A 20,349-nucleotide genomic window follows, 5' to 3' on the forward strand; every position below is an offset into this window, starting at 1 on the left:
TGTAACTAAACTTTTTACTTACGGTACATTCGCTTATTTAAAATTTTTCCATATTATATCCATAGTTTTATACATTTTTGTTTTCCAAACTAACAATTATGTACATTCGTCAACTTCCCTCTCATTTCTACCTCTTGTCTCTTATCCACTCGTAAAATTAATTCCATGTCCTATAATATTTCAAGTCTTCTTTATCCTTAATTTTTCAGGTTCATCTATCCATTTCAGCACAATCCCAAATTTTCCTAATTAAATCAGCCAAAATGTTTTGGGGAGAGCTCATTTGATCCCAGGTTGGTAGAATAAAGGAGGAGGCCGCTGTTAAATGCTCTTGTTACCTGGACAGGTGGCAAATACAGGTAGGATATTATGCTCAACTCTTTTGCTGTAAAAAAAAAAATCAAATTTGCAGCCTCAAAGAAATGGATAGCTTTTATGGGGAATTTATAGCTGGTTTATTTCTCCACTGAGTTTATTTGCCTGTCGGTCATAACATTCAAATAAAACTTTGAGGAGTGAAATTCATCCATCGTTAAAACATCATTTTTTTAAAAAAAAATCAAGTTTCTAGCCCTCCTGATTTATTTCCCCAAAGGCAGCTCGTCTGTGATCATGGATATGTTCTCACAGCTGCTGGCTTTTCTCTATGATCCTGAAAAGAAGTGAAATTGAAAAGATGCCAGATTTGGGATTATAAACATTGATTGTCAGGTGATCACCAGATTGGCAGGAGGAGGAGAGAGAGAGAGGAGGGGAAATAAATAAATAAACCACAGCTCCCAGCAGCACAGCCACAAAATGCCAATTACAGTCAATTACGGCTACAAAGCGTCAATTACTGTCAATTACAGATTTCAAAGGCCAAGGAGAAGGAATTGATTTTCCTCCTTCGCTCAAGGGAGCAGGGGAGACTGTGCCAAGACATTTTTAGAACCTTTTTTTTTTTTGCAAAAGATTTTGCAAAACCGTCTCCAAAATTATTCGTTTCCCAGGCCCCTTGGCCTGAATCTGGGAGCGGCCTGCATCAGTTCTCGTCACAATGCAGTGAGGCCTCCACGTAAAACTAGAAGAACCAAATTCGAACCCAGGACCGACCTCAAGTTTGTTCTACGAAACTGTTTGCATGAGCAGAAGGGAGAGAAGAGCAAGGTGGCGCAAAATTATTATTATTATTATTATTATTATTATTATTATTATTATTATTATTATTATTATTTGTCTTGTATGCCGCCCACTCCCGGAGGACTCCGGGTGGCTTACAAAAGACAAGGGAAAGGGGGGAACAAGACAAAGACAACATATTAAAAGCAAAACCAACATTCACAATTTCTGTGGAGGTAGATGCTTCTCAGCTCCCCCCAGCCTGCTGGAACAGCCAGGACTTGGTGGCTTTGCGGAAGGCCGGGAGGGTAGTAAGGGTCCGGATCTCAACAGGGAGCTTGTTCCAGAGGGCCGGAACTGCAACAGAGAAGGCCCTCCCCCGGGGAGTCGCCAGCCGACATTGGCTGGCAGATGGAATCCGGAACGTTAACCAAACCAGGCTTAATAGCAGTAACTAGGATCTTGGAGTCTTAATGGACAACCAGCTAAATATGAGCCAGTAGTGTGCGGTAACAGCCAAAAAAGCCAATGCAATCCTAAGTTGCATTAACAGGGGGGATACAGTCAAGATCAAGGGAGGTACTAAGACCACTCTATAAATCCGTAGTAAGACCACACCTAGAGTACTGCATCCAGTTTTGGTCACTACACATAAAAGAGATGTGGAGACTCTAGAAAGAGTGCAGAGAAGAGCAACTAGGATGATTAGGGGACTGGAGGCTCAAACCTACGATGAATGGTTGCAGGAACTGGGCATGGCTGGTCTAGGGAAGAGAAGGACCAGGGGAGACAGGAGAGCATCTTCCAATATTTGAGGGGCTGCCACAGAGATGAGGAAGGGGGGTCAAGCTATTCTCCAAAGCCCCTGAAGGCCAGAGAAGGAAGAATGGATGGAAACTGATCAAGGAGAGATTCAACCTGGAAATAAGGAGGGATTTTCTGACAGTGGGAACAATCAACCCATGGAAGAGAAGTTGCCTTCGGAAGTTGTGGGAGCTTCATTCCCTGGAGGCTTTTAAGAAGAGACTGGATTGCCATTTGTCAGAAATGGTGTAGGGTCTCCTACTTGGGTGGAGGGGGTTGGACTAGATGACCTCCAAGGCCCCTTCCAACTCTGTGAATCTGTATCTGGGCATGGCTAGTCTAGTGTCGAGAAGGACCAGGGGAGACAGGATAGCATCTTCCAATATTTGAGGGGCTGCCACAGAGAGGAGGGAGTCAAGCTATTCTCCAAAGCACCCGAACGCCAGAGAAGGAATAATGGATGGAAACTGATCCAGGAGAGATTCAACCTGGAAATGAGGAGGAATTTCCTGACAGTGAGAACCATCAACCCATGGAACAGAAGTTGCCTTCGGAAGTTGTGGGAGCTTCATCCCTGGAGGCTTTCAAGAAGAGACTGGACTGCCATTTGTCAGAAATTGTGTAGGGTCTCCTGTTTGGGCGGGAGGTTGGACTAGATGACCTCCAAGGTCCCTTCCGACTGCTCATCTGTTAAAATCTGCTAAAGAAACATCTAAGTAAATGAACATTGCACATCAAGGGAGTCCTGTTTGTGGCCAAAACCTCGCCAAGGGTGTCGTTGTGCTGCCAAAACAGCAGAAAACTAGACAAGATTTGAGCACAAAAGAGTCCATTTGAGGCCATCTCAGTCTGGCCTAACATGGTTTGTCCAAAATGCCTGGACACAGATGTAAGATTTCTCTTCTGCTGAGCAAAACTGCCATAGTTTCCTGCCAAAGCAAATGAAGACCAGCTGGGGCCCAACTGATCCTTCTCTACAATTGTAAAATATTTTTTCATGGAGGGAATTCTGTCTGGAGGGAGCTTCTTGGTGCTGATTCCGTTGTGTGATAGAAAGCAACCGGCCACCATCGTTAATCCACATTAATAAACCCCAGATTAAAAACACCGAGGGAAGTGGATACTGATAGAGGGGAACATTTATAGCTCAGAGTTGAATTGTGGGGTCCTCGGTGCTCTGAACACCACAGCCTTGGCCTTGAGTGCTGATGATATTGCCTAGTATGGTAGCGAAACGTCTGTGAGAAGACTACCAACCTCAGGAAGTGGATACGTTAGGAAATATAAAGTTCAGATGATGTTAGATCTGCGCAACCTGTTTGAGGTGGAATGTCCATCGCTTAGAAAAGCAGAACTGGACGAGCCAAAGTTTTTGTTGTGGCAGCAGAGTCGGACAGTGAGGAGGTTGGGGAGGAACATGGGCCAGTCCTGGGGGCTGAGGAAAGCTCAGACGAGGGCTCTGCTTCGGAGGCAGAGAGGGGGCTAGACAGCAATGAGGCAGAAGAACAGTTGGAGCCTGTTCCCAGCATGCGCAGAGCTGACAGAAGACAAGAACAAATAAGAAAGCAAGTATCAGCATTCCAAATATCATGCAGAATTAAATCAGAGTCAAAGGCAAAAACTATGCTTAAAGTTCCAATTTAATAAGGCAGGCATGTTGGCATCGTGCTGTGGGATCCCAATTCTGGAAGCCACATCAGAATCCCACCCAGTTAAAAGTTCATGATCTTGTCCCCACACCAGAGGTGGGTTCCTACCAGTTCGCACCTATTCGGTAGAACCGGTTCGTCAAATCTACCGAACCGGTTAGAAGAGGTTCCACCAGTGGACCCGGAAAGCAGGCCACACCTACAGAAGAGGTTCCAAACATTTTTGAAACCCACCACTGGTCCTTGGATAGGATTATTCTACACTATCATGCTCATATTTATAAAACTCAGGGCCTCTGTGAAAGGTAAGGATGACTACTGCGTTTGTGGTGCAATCAGAACATTGCGTGTGTTGAAGTTGTTTTAACGCAAACCAAAGATGCCTTTTAAAAAACAAGTTGACATCCTATTCTTATGCATGCCAGTGCTGTGTGTGAGGTCATTTAAGGTGGTTCTGACAAGTGTCATCGGCATCTTCATATCCGGTCACATGGGCGGCAAGCCACTCCCATCCGGTCACATGGGTGGCAAGCCACTCCCACAAAGGAGGCCACACCCACAGAGTAGGTTTGAACAATTTTTGAAACCCACCACTGCCCCACACCCACAGTCCATCACATGGTCCAATCTTCTTCTTCCGCGCTGGCATCCACACCCAGCTGCTTCCGGTCAGGTGCAAAGGTTCGGGAGACAAAAGATGACCTTGAGCTTCTAGGAAGGAATTTTTTATTTTGAAAACAACACATTCTACCCCTTGCTAAATCCCCCCCCTTAATGAGAGTGTGGCGGGCCAAAGATTCTTAAAGGAACCACTGTAGGCCTGACAGTAGGGTTGACTTATGAGTAAAGCCCCACCTTGGAGGTGATTGGCCCCTCCTGTAGGAAGCAAAAGAGGAGCGAATGGGGAGGGGGCTTTAGCAGGAAACAATTTGTTCCTTCGGTCCTTTCAAGAGTGGAAAGTTCTGTTTGTGACTATAAGAGACTCTGTGCCAAGTTATGCCTTGTCCTGCCATTTGGAAAGTAGTTATTTGGCAGCTCTCCAAGCGAGATAAGGTTCGTGTGGATGAATATTCCTCGGGAAGGCTGTTTGTTAAAGCCTTGCTGACTGTGAAGGAAAGGAATCCACAGTCGTGTAAATAAAAGAGGTTTTATTAATATCCAGGCTCTGCTTATTTTTTAAGGAAGCCTGGCTCAGAACAGTTCTTTTCATCCCTCTGGGTTCTTACCATTAATTTTAAATATATTTTATTCATTTTCACATTCCATTTTACAATCACTTATATACAGGGTATTTGCTATAAGAAAAAAAATAAAATAAAACAAAATAAAAAAAACACAACTCATCATTCACAACCCCACCTAACACTTCCATCCTCCATACACCCCATCTACCCCCTCCAACTTTCCTTTCTCCCTCTAACACTCCCCTCCTACTTCCCTTTCCCCTCAAACCTTCCTTCTCCCCTTACTCCCAACACGCCCTCCTTACATTCCCCTTACTCCTTCCTTACTCCTCCCTCTTCTTTCCCTCTACCTCCCTCCTTAATCTCATAAACCAAGGGGAAAAAAATATAAAGAAAGAAAAGAGAAAAAAAAAAGAAGAAAAAAACAACAACCGTATATAAGTGCATTCTTGTTCTTATTGAGACTATGTTAACACCCACCATTAATTTTGACAAGGTTGCACCTCCCAACCTAGAGAAAAGTTAGAAAAGGAGCTGTCCAGCTGGACTGCAAAAATCATTGTGCATTATTTCCTTTGGCTAAAGTGAAATTTTGATCCACCGGCTTCCGAGCGGAAGCTGAGACGGTCTCTTTCTGAGTTAGTTGCACTCAATTTGATTGATTTGATTTTGATTGATTTTATTATATTTATATGCCGCCCTTTTCCCCCCGAGGGGGACTCAGGGCGGCTCACAACTCAAATCAAGGAAGGGGGGGGGGTACAGACAGAAAATAAAAGACAAAACATAACAATACATAATTTAAAAACACACAACAGTCATACCATTCGAGACAGGGGCAACAGCTCTTTAGCCCCAGGCCTGTCGGAACAGCCAGGTTTTAAGGGCTTTGCGGAAGGCCTGGAGGGTGGTGAGGGTTCGAATCTCCACGGGGAGCTCGTTCCAGAGGGTCGGAGCAGCCACAGAGAAGGCTCTCCTCCGGGTAGTCGCCAGTCGGCACTGGCCGGTGGATGGAATTCGGAGGAGGCCTAATCTGTGGGATCTAATCGGTCTATTGGAGGTGATTGGCAGCAGGCGGTCTCTCAAGTCACCCTGGAGCATCTGAGGAGAACCTCTACTGGAATCCATGTTGTTTTGGGGGAGTCTCCTTCCCAAAACAGGCCTAGAGATGGCCCGGTCACTAATCCTTGGATCTCTCAAGGTCATTTTAGAAGATCTGTATACGCCTGGGTGTGTAGGTATGTGTGTGACCGAGTGAGAAGATGGGAGTTGCAATTTGAGGCCCATTGAAGTTCCTGATTGAGATATTTTTTCCAAAAGAAAAAGTAACTTTAAAGGGAGGAGCGGGTCTCCAACCTTGGCAATTTTACAACTTGTGGACTTCAACTCCCAGAATTCCTTGTGGCCGGCTCAGGAATTCTGGGAGTTGAAGTCCACAAGTTGTAAAGTTGCCAAGTTTGGAGGACCCTGCTGTGTTGGGTATGAGCTGAGGTGGCGCAGTGGTTAAATGCTGCACTGCAGGCTACTTCAGCTGACTGCAGTTCAGCAGTTCGGCTGTTCAAATCCCACCAGGCTCAAGGTTGACTCAGCCTTCCATCCTTCCGAGGTGGGTAAAATGAGGACCCGGATTGTTGTTGGGGGCAATATGCTGACTCTGTAAACCGCTTAGAGAGGGCTGAAAGCCCTATGAAGCGGTATATAAGTCTAACTATTGCTATTGCTATTGCTAATTCCCATCGACCATTGCTTGGGCCAAGGCAAATGATAAGATCCTTGAGTTGTCCAGCTCAATTAGAAGGCGGCAGAATGTAATTTTTTTCTGTAGTTTCCCCTCAAATATTGGCACCAAGGAATAAATCTTTCTGGCTAATGAAAATTTAATTCGGAGGTGAGCTATTGGATTTACTGTTTGGGAATGTCACTATTTCCCACTAATAGAACTTAACGCTGTACTTTAAGATGTAACATATACGTTGTGTACTGTGGTTTTATTACCTAAGATGGTCTCATGTGTTCTTCAAGACGGCACTTTGCCTTAGAGTAACTTTATAAATCTAACCTCTAACAAAATGAGCACTGCACATCAAGGCACTTGTGTCTGTGGCCAAAGCCAGGCCAAGGATACCGTTGTGCTGACCAACAGCAGAAATCCAGACAATATCAGAGCATTTGGGGGCCATTTCTGTCTGGCCCAACAGGGCCTATCAAAAATGATTGGAAAGAACGATGTAGGATTTTTTTCCTCCCTCGGAACTAGAGATCGTGTTGGAAAGCTGAAATTCATTTTGAAACATGGCAGTTGAGGAGAGGAGGAGGAGGAAGAAAAGAAGAAGAGGAGGAGGAGAAGGGGAAGAGGAGAAGGAGATGGAGATGGAGAAGAGGAGGAAGAGGAGAGAAAGAGGAAGAGGAGGAAGAAGAAAAGGAGGAGGAAGAGGAGGAGAAAGGAAGGGAGAGAAGGAGATGGAGACTGAAAAGGAGAAGAGGAGGAAGAGGAGGGAAAGAGGAAGAGGAGGAAGAGGAAGAGGAGGAGACAGAGAAGGAGAGGAGGATAGGAAGAGGAGGAAGAGAAGGGAAAGAGGAAAAGGAGGAAGAAGAAGAGGGGGAAGAAGAAGAGTAGGAGATAGAGAAGGAGAGGAGAATAGGAAGAGGAGGAAGAGGAGGGAAAGAGGAAGAGGAGGGAAAGAGGAAGAGGAGGAAGAGGAAGAGGAGGAAGAGGAAGAGGAGAAGGGAAAGAGGAGGAGACAGAGAAGGAGAAGAGAATAGGAAGAGGAGGAAGAGGAGGGAAAGAGGAAGAGGAGGGAAAGAGGAAGAGGAGGAAGAGGAAGAGGAGGAGACAGAGAAGGAAAGGAGAATAGGAAGAGGAGGAAGAGGAGGGAAAGAAGAAGAGGAGGAAGAAGAAGAGGAGGAGACAGAGAGAAGGAGAGGAGAATAGGAAGAGGAGGAAGAGGAGGGAAAGAGGAAGAAGAAGAAGAGGAGGAAGAGGAAGAGGAGAAGGGAAAGAAGAGGAGGAAGGAAGGGGGAAGAGGAGGAGGAGACAGAGAAGGAGAGGAGAAGAGGAGGTGGCGGTGGTGGTGGAGGTGGAGGAAGAAGAGGAGAAAGTGGAGAAGGAGGGAAAGAGAAGAAGGAGAAAGAAAAGGAGATAGAGAAGGAGAAGCAGAGGAGGAAGTAGAGCCAAGGAAGACATCCATGGACAGATTTTAGGACCATGTTGGTGACCCCAGAAACATACATTCAAGTGACCTCTTGAACCGAACCTTGGAGGATTAAAAAAAAAAAGACCAGAGAGCAAGATTTCCCACAAGGATCCACAATCCGACCGATCTCCCCTTAAAGCTTCTGCCAGAATCCTTTAAAAAAAAAGGCCAGAGATGATCTCCAGTGAAATCCTTCCCAGGCTTTTGCCAACCTCATCAAATCCTCCAGCTCTCTCCCGGGTCAGCTGGGTTACCGGCGAGACGTAAATACTTTATGTAACCGGGTCCGGCAGGCATAATAATAGCCATCTTGCTACCCATGGGAGATCGAGGAGGCCCTGAGCGAGAGCCAGGGAAACGGGATGGGGCCAGGGATGAAAAATACCCCCCCCCAAAATCTCAATCCTTTGAACACCCAACCTTAGGAGGGATTCCTAGTGCAGGAGAAGCAACTTCGAGATTTATCGCTCACATCTGAGAGGGGGGAAGAGAAGGTTCTGGAATTCCGCTGCGAGGGAAGACTCTGGATTTAGCTCGCTTGAAGACACAGAAGAAGCTCTTTCTGTTCCTACAGCGTTTTGGGTGCAAGCTGGTTGGTTGGATTCTCTGGAGAAATGCCTTGTTTATAGACTCTGTCCGTACCCCCGATGCTGTGAGAACTATCTCACAGGAAGAAAATCGGTTTGCGAATGGGATGAATAGAATAGAAGAGCAGAGTTGGAAGGGACCTTGGAGGTCTTCTAGTCCAACCCCCTGTTCAAACAGTTCAAGGTTGAAAGAAGTCTCTGTGTCTTTGAAGACCAAAAGATGAAGGACAGAATGGAAGAGCAGAGTTGGAAGGGACCTTGGAGGTCTTCTAGTCCAACCCCCTGCTTAGGCAGGAAACCCTACACCACTTCAGACAAAGGGTTATCCAACCTTTTCTTAAAAGCTTCCAGTATTGGAGCATTCACAACTTCTGGAGGCAAATTCTGTTCCACTGATTCATTGTTCTCACTGTCAGGAAATTTCTCCTTGGTTCTAAGTTGCTTCTCTCCTTGATTAGTTTCCACCCATTGCTTCTTGTCCTACCCTCAGGTGCCTTGGCAACTGTCAGCATTTAATCTGTTGTGACTGATCTTGAAATATAAGCAGGCTCAACTCTAGATATTGGATACTGGCAGTGGTGGGTTTCAAAATTTGTGGCAGCCCTTCAAATGCTGAAACACTGCTATCATGTCTCCCCGAGTCCTTCATTTCATTAAACTAGACATACTGATTCATTGTTCTAACTGTCAAGAAATGTCTCCATAGTTCTAAGTTGCTTCTTTCCTAGATTAGTTTCCACCCATTGCTTCTTGTCCTGCCCTCAGGTGCTTTGGAGAATAGCTCGACTCCCTCTTCTTTGGGGCAGCCCCTGAGATATTGGAAGACTGCTACCATGTCTCCCCTGGTCCTTCTTTTCATTAAACTAGACATACCCAATTCTTAGAATACAATAACAGAGTTGGAAGGGACCTTGGAGGTCTTCTAGTCCAACCCTCGGCTTAGGCAGGAAACCTTACACAACTTCAGACAAATGGAAATCCAACATCTTCTTTAAAACCTGCAGTGTTGGAGCATTCTCAACTTCTGGAGGCAAGTGGTTCCACTGATTAATTGTTCTCACTTTCAGGAAATCCTCAGTTCTAAGTTGCTACTGTCCTTGATTAGTTTTCACCCATTGCCTCTTGTCCTGCCCTCAGGTGCTTTGGAGAATAGCTTGACTCCCTCTTCTTTGGGGCAGCCCCTGAGATATTGGAAGACTGCTATCATGTCTCCCCTAGTCCTTCATTTCATTAAACTAGACATACCCAGTTCCTGCAACCATTCTTCATATATTTTTGTCTCCAGGTGCTTAATCATCTTTGTTGCTCATCTCTGCATTCCCCCCCCCCAAAAAAAGTCTCAACATGTTTTTTGTAATGTGGTGACCAAAACTGTATAGAATAGGATAGGATAGGATAGGATAGAATAGAATAGAATAGAATAGAATAGAATAGAATAGAATAGAATAGAATAGAATAGAATAACAGAGTTGGAAGGGACCTTGGAGGTCTTCTAGTCCAACCCCCTGCCTAGGCAGGAAACCTTACACCACTTCAGACAAGTGGTTATCCAACATCCTCTTGAAAACTTCCAGTACCAAACCTAACGGAGATGGCTAAAATATCAGCATATCTCAAGGACCACTCAAATGAGAGATATAAACTGGAGTGGAGAAGATGGATTGGCTATATTCAAAATAAATACGGGACTAAGAAATTCCAAATAGTTTATGACTGAAGAAGCAAGGAATGACATAATCTGTTTAGAGTTAGCCTAGCAAAAGAGGAGTTAAAGCTCAAATGAAAGATGATACTAACTTTCTTTAAGTTTATTTTAGAACATCTTTGTTAAAGATTTATACCCTGTATTTGTTCTGGGAAGTTGGGGGGGGAGTTGGGGGAGGGTTCGGGGGGGGAGGGCAGGGAAGGGAGGTAAATATTTGCAAAAGTTTGTTTTTTTCCTAAAAAAATTTCAATTAAAAAAGAAAAGACTTCCAGTGTTGGAGCATTCACAACTTCTGGAGGCAAGTTGTTCCACTGATTCATTGTTCTCCCTGTCAAGAAATTTCTCCTTAGTTCTAAGTTGCTTCTCTCCTTGATTAGTTTCCTCCCATTGCTTCTTGTCCTGCACTCAGGTGCTTTGGAGAATAGCTTGACTCCCTCCCTCTTCTTTGGGGCAGCCCCTCAAATATTGGAAGACTGCTATCACCTCTCCCCTGGTCCTTCTTTTCATTAAACTAGACCAGTGTTTTTCAACCTTTTTTGTGCAAAGGCACACTTTTTTCATGAAAAAAATCACGAGGCACACCACCATTAGAAAATGTTAAAAAAAATTAACTCTGTGCCTATATTGACTATATATAAAGTAATTTTCCCACGGCACACCTTACACTATGTCACGGCACACTAGTGTGCCGCGGCACAGTGGTTGAAAAACACTGAACTAGACATCCCCATTTCCTGCAATTGTTCTTCCGATGCTATTGCCAGCCTGTTCTTCTGAGTCCACACCATTCCTCCATTTTAGAGACACAAAAGCAACTTTGGCAAGTAAGTTATGCACAATTATTGGGAGCTGAAGTGCAGTTCAGAAGAAGGAGACTGACAGGTGTCAGCCACCCTCTAGGCAAACCATGTCGTCTGATAAGCAAAGAATTCTTTCCAAGCATAAATATATAATACTGGCAAAGTTCGGTGCTTCATTGCCAGCTGACCGCTGGGAACAAGCCAGCAGGGCTCTCGTGCTCAGAACATACGTTGTGTCCAGAACTGTTGATCTCCTCCAAGGGAGCATTTATTTGTGTCACGGGGAGGAACTCAAGGACCCCAGACAGCTGCATCCAAAGACGTTGACTGGACATAGGAAGATGACTTGGAGGGAAGAGAAAAGTCATCGCTGAGAAGAGAGAGGACAACCCCTCCTCACGAGGGTTGGAGGCTGCCAATTGCCTCCAATAGACAGATTAGATCCCACAGATTAGGCTTCCTCCGAATTCCATCCGCCGGCCAATGCCGACTGGCGACTACCCGGAGGAGAGCCTTCTCTGTGGCTGCTCCGACCCTTTGGAACGAGCTCCCCGTGGAGATTCGAACCCTCACCCACCACCCTTCAGGCCTTCTGCAAAGCCCTTAAAACCTGGCTGTTCCGGCAGGTTTGGGGCTAAAGAGCTTTTGCCCCCCTCCTCGAATGGTATGGTTGTTGTGTGTTTTTAAATTGTGTATTTATGTTCGTCTTTTTTATCCCCTGTCTGTACCCCCTTCCCCTGACCGAATTGTGAGCCGCCCTGAGTCCCCTTCGGGGAAAGGGCGGCATATCAATGAAATAAATCAATCAAATCAATCAATCAATCAAGGGGACAAAAAGTCTTCCGTTTTAGTTCCAGGGCTGGAAAGAAGAAAGGGAGATATTCAAGACATTTTCTTCCCGGTTTAGCTACTCTGAGCAGTTGAGATAATGATTCCAAAGAGAAAAGGGAAAAGGGAAAAAAGGGAAAAAGAAAGGATCAGGAAGTGAGGAAGGAAAGAAGGAAGGAAGGGTGAGTGGGTGGAAAGAAGGAAGGAAGGAAGAAAAGAAAGAAAGGAAGGATGGGGGGCAGGGGGGTTGCTGTTGGCATTACTGCTGGTTTGGCGTGCAATTTTTTTTTTTTTACTGTATCCTTCCCCTGGAGTGGGGAGGGAATGGGGATTTTGAAGTATCCTTCCACTGGAGTGGGGAGGGAATGGGGATTTTACAGTATCCTTCCCCAGGAGTGGGGAGGGAATGGGGATTTTGAAGTATCCTTCCACTGGAGTGGGGAGGGAATGGGGATTTTGAAGTATCCTTCCACTGGAGTGGGGAGGGAATGGGGATTTTGCAGTATCCTTCCCCTGGAGTAGGGAGGGAATGGGGATTTTGCAGTATCCTTCCCCTGGAGTGGGGAGGGAATGGGGATTTTGCAGTATCCTTCCCCTGGAGTAGGGAGGGAATGGGGATTTTGAAGTATCCTTCCACTGGAGTGGGGAGGGAATGGGGATTTTGAAGTATCCTTCCACTGGAGTGGGGAGGGAATGGGGATTTTGCAGTATCCTTCCCCTGGAGTAGGGAGGGAATGGGGATTTTGAAGTATCCTTCCACTGGAGTGGGGAGGGAATGGGGATTTTGCAGTATCCTTCCCCTGGAATGGGGAGGGAATGGAGATTTTGCAGTATCCTTCCCCTGGAGTGGGGAGGGAAGTGGACATTTTGCAGTATCCTTCCCCTAGAGAGGGGAGGGAATGGAGATTTTGCAGTATCCTTCCCCTAGAGAGGGGAGGGAATGGGGATTTTACAGTATCCTTCCCCTGGAGTGGGGAGGGAATGGGGATTTTGCAGTATCCTTCCCCTGGAGTGGGGAGGGAATGGGGATTTTGCAGTATCCTTCCCCTGGAGTGGGGAGGGAATGGGGATTTTGCAGTATCCTTCCCCTGGAGTGGGAAAAGAATGGGGATTTTACAGTATCCTTCCCCTGGAGTAGGGAGGGAATGGGGATTTTGCAGTATCCTTCCCCTGGAGTTGGGAGGGAATGGAGATTTTGCAGTATCCTTCCCCTGGAGTGGGGAGGGAATGGAGATTTTGCAGTATCCTTCCCCTGGAGTGGGGAGGGAATGGAGATTTTGCAGTATCCTTCCCCTGGAGTGGGGAGGGAAGTGGACATTTTGCAGTATCCTTTCCCTGGAGTGGGGAGGGAATGGGGATTTTGCAGTATCCTTCCCCTACCACGCCCACCAAGGCTACACCCTGTCCACCAAGCCACGCCCACAGAACCGGTAGTAAAAAATATTTTGAATCCCACCACTGGCTGAGTCCCACGGAAAAGAGAGAGGGTGGATTTGGTTCTTCGCTTTTTCTCTTCATCTTTTTCTTGTTTTGTGTCCCGCTCCTGCAGGATGCCAATTACTAACGAAGATCTCTTGTTGATGAACTTACAAGGCACTTGACCTGCCGCTGAGCCATTAGCGGCAAAAGAGTCACAAAGAGAAACACCAACCCCCCCCCCCAAAAAAAAACCCCTCTTCGCTTCAAGCATATTACTCAAGGCCTTTAGGAGCCACCTGGGGAGTTAAAAGTATCTGTTCTCCACAGGACAATATTCATTTTCTGGCTTGGCTTTCTTCAGTCCTTCTCTCTCTCCCCCTCCCCCACTCCAAGTGAAGATCATCTTTCTCCATCCAGCATCTTATAAAATGGATCCCAGAGAGCAGGTGGTAAGGGGGGGAAATTATAGGATGAAATCAAATAAAGTTGGTCTAAATCAGAGTTTTTCTAACTCGGTAACTTGAGGATAGAATAGAATAACAAGAGTTGGAGGGGACCTTGGAGATCATCTAGTCCAACCCCCTGCTTAGTCAGGAAGCCCTACACCACTTCAGACAAACAGTTATCCAACACCTTCTTAAAAACTTCCAGTGTTGGAGCATTCACAACTTCTGGAGGCAAGTCGTTCCACTGATTCATTGTCCTCACTGTCAGGAAATTCCTCCTCAGTTCTAAGTTGCTTCTCTCCTTGATTAGTTTCCACCCATTGCTTCTGGTCCTGCCCTCAGGTGCTTTGGAGAATAGCTTGACTCCCTCTTCTTTGGGGCAGCCCCTGAGATATTGGAAGACTGCTATCATGTCTCCCCTAGTCCTTCTTTTCAATAAACTAGGACCTACCCAGTTCCTGCAACCGTTCTTCGTATGTTTTAGCCTCCAGTCCTCGAATCATCTTTGTTGCTCTTCTCTGCACTCTTTCTAGAGTCTCCACATCATTTTTACATCATGGCGACCAATGTAAAAAAGATGTTGAGACTCTAGAAAGAGTGCAGAGAAATACTCTGGGGTGTTTCAACTCCCAGAATTTCCCGGCCAGCACGCTCCCTGTGGAATCCTGAGAACTGAAATCCGCACATCTTCAAGTTTTTCAAGAGATTGAATAAGACTAGTTGAATTATTCTCAACCTTTGGAAGTTGAAGATGTGCGGACTGGTTTAGAGAGTAGTGTATGAGGTCCCATTTCCCTTTTGAGGAGACTCCTAGGTGCCAATAGTTGCCCAACCTTCGAAAAACTAAGAGGGGAAGGGTCTGGTTAACATTTTTAAGAGCCGAGGTGGCGCAGTGGTTAGAGTGCTGTACTGCAGCCACTTCAGCTGACTGTTATCTGCAGTTCAGCAGTTCTAATCTCACCGGCTCAGGGTTGACTCAGCCTTCCATCCTTCCGAGGTGGGTAAAATGAGGACCCGGATTGTTGGGGGCAATATGCTTAGAGAGGGCTGAAAGCCCTATGAAGCGGTATATAAGTCTAACTGCTATTGCTATTGCTATTGCTAACATTTGCACCAGTGGTGGGATTCAATTTTTTTTTACTACCAGATCTGGGGCGTGGCTTGGTGGGAGCGGCATGGCTTGGTGGGCATGGCAGGGGAAGGATACTGCAAAATCCCCATTCCCTCCCCATCAGCTGGGACTCGGGAGGCAGAGAATAGATGGGGGCGTGGCCAGCCAGAGGTGGTATTTGCCGGTTCTCTGAACTACTCAAAATTTCTGCTACTGGTTCTCCAGAACTGGTCAGAACCTGCTGAATATCACCACTAGAATGCGCGTGCCAGCTGGAGCAGCACACCATCCTACAAGGTTATATTTTCATGTCTTTTTTTAAAAAAAAAACAACTTTGAACTGTTATTATTTTTTAATCCATCCTTCCCATTGCCAGCTGCACATCCCATTTTCTGGATCAATTTTTTTCTGCTGTAGAGTTTAAAAATAAACATGTCTCTTTCCGTCATCCCCAAAACCTTTTCTTCTTCTTTTTCCCCCTGCAGCTGTTTGCCCCAATTTGGGGTGGTATTCCACATTTAATTGACAATCGACATTCATTCCTGCAATTCTAAAGCCTGGCTTACAGGAATCCTGAAAAGATTCGCGCTTAATAACCGTTGTAGCATCCCTGTGATCCCGCCATCAAAATCCAGATGTTTGACGACGGCCTCATATTTATGACAGTCGTGGTGTCTCGGAGTTGCGAGATCCCTTTTTGCGACCTTCTGACAAGGAAAGTCAATGGGGAAGCCAGATTCACTCAACAATCGTGTGACTAACTTAACAGGTCCCGTGATTCACTTAACAACGGTGGCAAGAAAGATGGAAAAATGAAGCCAAAGTCACTGAACCACTGTCTCGCTTAGCAATGGAGATTTTGGCTTCAATTGCCGTCATAAGTCAAGGACTACCTGTACTACCTTGCCACACAGGGCAACTGTTCAGAATTTTGTGTCAGAGTGTGCCCATCAGCTTCCCAAATTATTGAATTGGCATCTCAGGTACACTGGTTGATTGATTGATTAGATGGCCTTCCGACTCTTTTATTCAATGAACTGATAGCAGGGAAAGCAAGGCAAGATCTGGAATAAACCGCCCGAAAGTTACACATTGAAAACCACCCCGTGGTCCAGCACAGAAAGTCCAATCAGCGTCCTGTAAGATGCTATGGGAAATCTCCTTTGCAGGTGCTGTGTGCCTCAGGAAGGGTGGCCTTGAAGAAGTATAAATAACTCCACTCAGCAGCGGCCAAAGTTCATGAGTGCAAAAACTCCCTTCCTCCATTTCTCACGGGACTGCTCCACATCCTCTTGCTTCCCCATGCCAAAGACCTAACCCCCCACCTCTCCCCAGGGTTGGACTACATGACCCACAAGGTCCCTTCCAACTCTGTTATTCTATTCTGATTGGTTGGTTGGTTGATTGGTTGGTTGGTTGTTTAATTGCACCTTGATTGAAGTAGCTTGCATTGAAGTTGGTCTCTCAATAGGCTGATTGGTTGATTGATTGATTGATTGGTTGATTGGTTGATTGATTGATTATTTAATTACACCTTGATTGAAGTAGCTTGCATTGAAGTTGGCCCCTTGTTAGGCTGATTGATTGATTACATGAGTTGCTGGAAAGAGCAGGTTAGGGTTGAGTCTTGCTAAGATACATTTTAAGGCAAAATTCATTTGGGGAGTGGATTTATTGTATAGGTTTCTACCACAACAATCCCTCGAGCCCCTCTTCTTAGCCGCATGCAGGTGGACACACATTGTGCCTCCATATTCCAGAAGAGTTTGCTGCCCAAAAATAAATTCAAGATGTCAGGATGATAAAACCATTGTGAGCTCCGAAATGGGAGGGTGTCACAGCGTGAGGTCTTCGGTAATTAATGGAGCTGCCAGTTCGGCTAAGAATAAAACGCTTCCTCGGCGGGGCCCAACTTTTTTTGGGGAAAAAATATCTCTTATTTGGGTTAATTATATTTTTGAAGTGATGAGACACATTTATTATTTCCTTTTCATGCTTCATTGGGAAGTAAGTCTTTATCTCATCTTCTGACTGAGACCATTTTGCTTCTGGGAATTGAATGAGGGTGGGAGGGGCCCTGGAGCTGAGATATAAGTTGATGGATCAGTGGATGGATGGATGGATGGATGGATGGACAGATAGATATAGAGATATAGAGATATAGAGATATAGAGATATAGAGATATAGAGATATAGAGATATAGAGATATAGAGATATAGAGATATAGAGATATAGAGATATAGAGATATAGAGATATAGAGATATAGAGATATAGAGATATAGAGATATAGAGATATAGAGATATAGATAGATAGATAGATAGATAGATAGATAGATTAGAGAGAGAGAGACAGATATATATATATATATATATATATATAGAGAGAGAGAGAGAGAGAGAGAGAGAGAGAGAGATGAATGGAGATAGATGGAAGATAGATAGATAGATAGATAGATAGATAGATAGATAGATAGATGATAGATAGATAGATAGATAGATAGATAGATAGATAGATAGATGATAGATAGATAGATAGATAGATAGATAGATGATAGATAGATAGATAGATAGATAGATAGATAGATAGATGATAGAGAGAGAGAGAGAGAGAGAGATGAATGGAGATAGATGGAGATAGATAGAGATAGATAGACAGAGATAGAGATAGATAGATAGATAGATAGATAGATAGATGATAGATGATAGATAGATAGATAGATAGATAGATAGATAGATAGATAGATAGATAGATAGATGATAGAGAGAGAGAGAGAGATGAATGGAGATAGATGGAGATAGATAGATAGAGATAGAGATAGAGATAGATAGATAGATAGATAGATAGATAGATAGATAGATAGATAGATAGATAGATGATAGAGAGAGAGATGAATGGAGATAGATGGAGATAGATAGAGATAGATAGACAGATAGATATAGATAGATAGATAGATAGACAGACAGACAGACAGACAGACAGACTAGATAGATAGATAGATTAGATAGATAGATAGATAGATAGATAGATAGATAGATAGATAGATAGATAGATAGATAGATAGATAGATAGATAGATAGATAGAATAGACAGACCAACAGACAGATGATAGATAGATGGAGAGATAGAGAGAGAGGTGGATGGATGGATGGAGAGATGGAGGGAGAGAAGGGGGCACTAATAGAGCCCTTCCCCCTCCTTCCTAAAATTAAATCTCATGTCTTCATTATCATCCACTCGGTATCAGAGACAGCTGCACATCTCTTGCCTAATGAAGAAACTTATTAACTTCATGCTTCATTTTTCAGGGGAAATTTAATTTAATTTAATTTAAAAAAAAAAAAACCCAAGAAGCTCTCTGTTCCCCAGGGCCCCTCGGCAAAGGGTCCTACCAGATGGTGACAACCTGTCTGGGTGCCTTGGAGCTTCATTCTGAGGTCACTGAGGATTTCCTTGAACCGGGCCTGTCACTTCCTTCGTACAAGCTCTCCCCTTTTCTATCTGGGATGCTGACAGCACAGCCGTTCCCTTCGGCCGCAACGAGATGGAACCGCCTTGTGCAAAATCAAAACTCGGTTTGATAGACAGACCCAAATTGGTGCCACGCTCTCAGCCATAAGCAAGCTCATATTTTGCGAATATCTTAGCAAATCATCCTCGATTTTCAACCGTTCCCTTAGGGACCACCCGAAGTTACAAGGGTATTAGCAATAGCAATAGCAGTTAGACTTATATACCGCTTCATAGGGCTTTCAGCCCTCTCTTAAGCGGTTTACAGAGTCAGCATATCGCCCCCAACAACAATCCAGGTCCTCATTTTACCCACCTCGGAAGGATGGAAGGCTGAGTCAACCCTGAGCCGGTGAGATTTGAACAGCCGAACTGCAGAACTGCAGTCAGCTGAAGTAGCCTGCAGTGCTGCATTTAACCACTGCGCCACCTCGGCTCAAGTTGGAAGGGACCTTGGAGGTCTTCTAGTCCAACCCCCTTCTCAAGCAGGAGGCCCTAAACCATTCCAGACCAATGATTGTCTGGAAGAGCCGAGGTGGCGCAGTGGTTAAATGCAGCACTGCAGGCTACTTCAGCTAACTGCAGTTCTGCAGTTCGGCTGTTCAAATCTCACCGACTCAAAGGTTGACTCAGCCTTCCATCCTTCCGAGGTGGGTAAAATGAGGACCCAGATTGTTTTTGGGGGCAATATGCTGACTCTGTAAACCGCTTAGAGAGGGCTGAAAGCCCTATGAAGCAGTATATAAGTCTAACTGCTATTGCTATTGCTATTGTCCAGTCCCTCCAGTGATGGGGCGCCCACAACTTCTGGAGCCGAGCCGCTTGAACGTCACGATTTCATTGCGACGTCAAAGCGAGGAGGAACCTTAATTCGTGGCGGATTGCCCTGCAGTGGTCAAAAAGAGCATATAGGACAGTGTTTCTCAACCTTGGCAACTTGAAGATGTCCGGATTTCAACTCCCAGAATTCCCCAGCCAGCGAATGCTGGCTGGGGAATTCTGGGAGTTGAAATCCGGACATCTTCAAGTTGCCAAGGTTGAGAAACACTGATCTAAGAACTTATTTTTATTTATTTACAACACACACACCCCAAATAATTCAAAAATGCCAGCCAGCCTCCAATACAATCCACTTCCCATTTTTCCCTGCTCAAAAACCACTCTTCCCCGGAGAACCACAGGAGGAGTTGGAAGAATCTTCTTCGTTTCTCTTGGGTCATGTGATCTTCTCAAAATTACATGAGCAATTAAGTCATAATTAGCCTCTTTCACACACAAAATGTCATCTGAGGCAAGGCTGAAGCAGCCCCGTGGCTCTGCATGGCTGTTCAGCAATTTAAGTTGGGAGAAAATTAATCACAGTGTTGATTTATTGAACAGACAAGCCTTGCTCCAAAATTAAAGGTGGGGATGGAAGGAGATGCTTGCTGGAAGAGCTGGCTCAGAGGACACACTGACATAGCAAAATGTTTCTTGCAAGCTAGTGTGGAGATCCAGAAAGTTCAGGAGATGGTCTTCTGGATCGAAGCAATCCGAAATCTATTCTATGTGACTCTTCGAAATCTTCCTCGAGAAAACATTTAAATCGACTGGCAGCAACCGTTTTAAAAATCCATCTTTACCAGCTGAGCAAGCGACAAAAATGGAAGCCAGAATGAAAGGAAATTCGAGGAACTGACTTTTAAAAATCTGAATCTAATGTTTAGTTGGTTTTAAATCACTCCTCCTCCTCTTCGTCCCTGCTTATCCCCATCCCCCTCCTCCTCCTTCCTCCTCCTCTTCCTCCTCTACCTTCTCTTCCTCCTCCTCCTCCTCTTCCTCTTTCTCCTCTTCCTTCTTTTCCTCCTCCTACCCTCCTCTTCATCCTGCGTATCCCCATCCACCTCCTCCTCCTTCCTCCTCTTCCTCCTCCTCCTCTACCTTCTCTTCCTCCTCCTCCTCCTCTTCCTCTTTCTCCTATTCCTTCTTTTCCCTCCTCTACCCTCCTCTTCGTCCTGCTTATCCCCATCC

Source organism: Thamnophis sirtalis, unplaced genomic scaffold (assembly GCF_051295495.1).
Source record: "Thamnophis sirtalis isolate CommonGarterSnake01/CBP01778 unplaced genomic scaffold, rThaSir2_p1.2 scaffold_14, whole genome shotgun sequence".
Classification (NCBI taxonomy): Eukaryota; Metazoa; Chordata; class Lepidosauria; order Squamata; family Natricidae; genus Thamnophis; species Thamnophis sirtalis.